Here is a 4554-nt window from a genome sequence, read left to right on the forward strand (position 1 = left end):
GATCTAAAACTAAAAAAAAAGTGGGTTACATACCTAAGGATGTTTAAATATTTACACAAACAATAAGTTTCATATATATAAATGTTTATATAAATGTTTAGGTATGATTTTATAGTATCTTTGCATATAAAGTTAATAACCATTAAGTTACAAATTTATTAGAAGTGAATTAAGTAATCCTGATTTTTTTTAAGACTATCACTATTTTTCTACAGGTAAATTTTCTGTATTTTCAACATTTTCTGCTCAAAATTAAAAGAACAAAGCAATCTCAAAGTTTAGAACTGGATCACGTGGCCCTTTCTCTTCTTATCTCTCTCCAGTTCAAAAAGTTTGCATCTTTTAATGGCCAGCATCCTCTTGGATCTGCAGTTCGGTTCAACACATTCAAGTCTTAGGACAATCTTCTTTGTGGTTGTAACCTTCTTCCGGAAAATTTGCTTCGTCTGCTCACCATAGCCACTCTGCTTCCGGTCGTAGAATACCCTGGACATACAGAGAATCCTTGCCCTTATACTGGGTCACTTTGGGTGGCTGATGCTTGCCACATTTCTTACAGAAAGTCCTTAGAGTTTTAGGTACATTGACCATCTTGGCAGTACAGCTTTCATCACGTTGAGAACAAGAAGAGAAATCAAAGTGCAGGATCTTCAGGGTGCTGCTGTGCCTAACAGGAAAGGGAGGAATGTAACAGAAGTAGAAACTGCACTGCAAGTAAGCCTGATTTTGATTGTCTACTAAGGATTAATTGGATTTTCTATGAGTGAAAAGATGTATAACTGTGGAATTTTGTAATTATGTCTTGTCATTGGAATATTTTTTTAATTTCAATAAAGCAGCAGCAATATAATTTCATCAGAGAAGAACTAACAAGAAAAGTGATAGAAAAAATGTACATGATACCAGTGTTTTCTATCTCTACCAAAAATTCTTGGGACCAGCAGTTGCCATAATGGCTAAGTCACTGGACTCCCATGTGGTAGACCACAGTTCAAATCCCGGACCAAGTGGCTTAAACTCATGCTGGGCACGTGCGCATACATGCCCAATATCCTGAGAGGGGAATGGAAGGAGAAATGTTTGTGGCATGGCCATCCCCCTCCCTGCTCCCGGGGGGTGATGTTTTGCTTTCTGTGTCTCTGTTTCTCTCTGTCTTTCTGGCTAGCGCTCGCACCCTATAGCAAAAATCTCTCCAAAAATAAATAAATAAATAAATATTCTGTAATGGGAGCAGCAGGTGGCATTGTATTTGGAGTGCTGGACTCAATTTTGGCCTACTGTGGTATGAGTCCTGAACCTGGTGGTTTGCTTTCTCACGTTCCCTTTCTCTCTCTCTCTGGTCAAATTAAAAATTAAAAAAAAAAAAGAAAAACAAACAAAAAAGAAAAACAATAATAATGAATAAAATGAAAGAAATAATTCTTAAAACTTTTTTGTAAACTGTGGTGATTATTAAGAAAAAATCTTAAAATAACAGAAATACTAACAAATAATAGTAATAATCTGTTCAAATTCAATGAAAGACAAGAATCTTGTTACTAAAAACCAGGTTTGTAAGTTGTCTTTGCCCTGTGGACTAGTGCCTATCTAAAGCAAACAGCCGAGAAACTAAGCTGTTTTTTTGGCAGCTTTCTGAGGAAAAGAAGTAAGCACCAAAACCCAGGATTTGCACAAGGTGAAGAGTCTGATAACCTTGATCACTTCAAGCTGGAACATTATTCAGCTACAACTTTATGGTAAAGGGAAACTGGACATTTCAGGACCTTGCTAATAATACCATGCCAGATATCTGTCATCTGGGTGGTCCAGCAGCCTTAACATGTTATAATTTTAGACTATTTTATTTTTATTTATTTATTTTTTTTAAAGATTTGTAGTGCCCATAGAATCCCAAATAAAACCTCTCTGAGAAAATGTTCTGTTAAGCTGGCCTTCAAATTATTCCATAAATAAAATTTCTCATAATGTTCAATGACAGTTCCAAATATTTAGACATATACATAAGACACATTGAATGAAAACCAATACAACTGTAGATAAAAGAAACACTAGCAAAAAAGCAGGAGATACTGAAATGATCTGACACAGCCTTCAAAATAAGGAGACTTAATGTTTGCAAGAAGATTGGGAAAATCTTGAAAATATTTGCAGAGAGCAAGAAACTATAAAAAGTGAAATGCCAATTTGGAAAATAATCTAATAGAAATTCTAGAAATAGAAAAATACAGATATTACAAACTTCAGATAAGATGCAACTAAATAAGTTTTATTAAGGACCATTACTGAAGAATGCAAACACAGAGCAAAATAAGAGAAAAACTGAATAAAAAGAGACACAGAGGAGAGTGTAGAAAGTTGTAGTATATATCTCTTATTATGTTCTGTAAACTGTCCATTACAGAACACAGTAGATTAATAATTTCAATTTAAAAATAAATAACTTGCAATACTGTGCTCAAGGAGTACATATTTCAAAATCAGAGCAAAATTTTTTAAAAAAAATCAATAATGCATAATTCACCATCTAGAGAACTCTACTAAAAGAAATTATAAAAAGCAAGTATTCTAAAGGAAAGTGATTTGGCATAGGTCTGAGAGATTAAGAAGTAATTAATAAAGAGCTCCTGGTGTAAATCAAGACCAACTGGAAGTATACAGCACTCCTCTTCTCCACAAAGAATTAAACTACAATTAAATACAAACATTTAGAGACAAATATCTAAGCAGCAACATGGGAAGGCTCCCTGCAGAAGCCCCTCAAACAATAACAATACTTCTGACCTTCACCCAGCCCAGAACCCACCATAGGTCCAGCAAGCCGTACCCTAGACATGGTGGTAGCCCTCTGGGGACTGTCAGGCTGCACTCCGAGCTCAGGCTCTTCCAAAATGTCAAAGCTTTCTGAGCATATAGACTCAAGAGGACAGCATAGAAAGAGAAATAGCACCTGGTTGATGGCTAGATCCAGAAGAAATTCCATTAATGAAAAAGAACAATTGAGACATCTCAGCAACCCACATTATAGGATTATATGAAACTAAAAACTCTGCAGTAAAGGAAACAATCAACAGAGTGTAAAGACAACTTATAGGATAGGACAAAATATTTACAAGCAATATCTTCAGCAAGGCATGAATATCCAGAATATACAAGGAACTCAATCAACTCTTCAGTGGGGGGAGGGGAGAATCAAATAACCCGATTAAAAATGGGCAAGTGACTTGATTTTCAAATAAAAACACACAGACAGCTAAAAAACATTTTAAAAATGCTCAAAAGCACTACTTATCAAGAAAATTCAAATAAAAACCACAAGATAACATTTAGAATGACCATTATAAAAAAAGCAAAAGCAAAAACAAAACAGAACAAATAATGAGGAGAAAGAAGAACTTTTACAATGTTGGAGGGAATTCAATTAAATTCATTTGACAAGGATAACTAACGGTATGGTGATACCTCAAAAACTGAAAATAGCACTGATGACTAATCAAATCCTTACTTAGTATATATCTAAAGAAATTAAAATCAGTACATTATAAAGACATCTGCATCCCTACATTATCACTATTCACAATAACCAAGATATGAGCTATTTCTTATGATTCAAGGCAGTTCCACTATTGTTATTTCATGATATCACCTATGGTTTTGCTTTTAAGTATAAGATTTCTTTTAATAAAGTTTTTTGCTATAGGACATGTGTGCTCATTTGAGAGACAGAGAAACAGAAAGTGAGAAATCACCTAACAGGGGAGACAGGTATTCCACAATCCCTTCTCCTCCATTGTCCTATTGAACTTTGGACATGCATATGCACGAACCAAGCATGAGTTTTAAGCCACCAGGTCTGCGACTTGAATCACCGTCAACTATATATGGGAGTCCAGTGACCAATATGCCACCTTCTGGTCCCTGGATGTAAGATTTTTTTTTTAATTATCCAAAGTTGCATTATCATATTTATTTGTGGGCTGTATGTACAAAGTTCTTTCTCTCTCTCTCTTTATTAATGTGTTTTATTTTCTTTTAATTTCCTTTTTACATTGAATCATTATATATCACATAGCTTGCAAAGTTAATTTTCCAACTTGAATACATTTCACACCAGTTCATTTAGGGATACTATATATATATTATCATCAACTGATAATATTCCTTTTCTGTGTCCCATAAGTGTCTTGCCTCTCTATTTCTCTCCTTAATGTCTTTCTTCACACTGTCCTTCTCCCACCCTCTTTCCATACTGTATCCAGTATCTATAATCATTTTCGGAGTACCTATATCTTCTAATCTTTCAGTTTCAGTCTACAGTAAGGACAGATGGACGTAAGCTCTTTTAAGAAATGGGGCAGCTGGTATGATCGGGCCTTTCTTCCTTGTGGCCTGTCTTCTGGCCTTCTTCACATCATATTATCCCGTGATTTCTACAGAGTGAAAGAAGAAATTGCAATGATTTGGAGGCCTTGTTTAGGAAGGAAACAGTGGAGTTTTTTTTTTCTTTTCACAATTCACTGGTCAAAACATGTCAAGATTAGGCCATAATCATGATGT

General features: G+C 34.9%; 1 pseudogene; it reads right to left on the reverse strand.

The window, feature by feature from the left end:
• Positions 1–278: 278 nt before the first annotated feature.
• Positions 279–591, reverse strand: LOC106734151 (60S ribosomal protein L36a-like; annotated as a pseudogene).
• Between the last annotated feature and the right edge of the window lie 3963 nt (positions 592–4554).

This window comes from Tupaia chinensis, unplaced genomic scaffold (genome assembly GCF_000334495.1).
Source record: "Tupaia chinensis unplaced genomic scaffold, TupChi_1.0 Scaffold149241_1, whole genome shotgun sequence".
In the NCBI taxonomy this organism is placed as follows: Eukaryota; Metazoa; Chordata; class Mammalia; order Scandentia; family Tupaiidae; genus Tupaia; species Tupaia belangeri.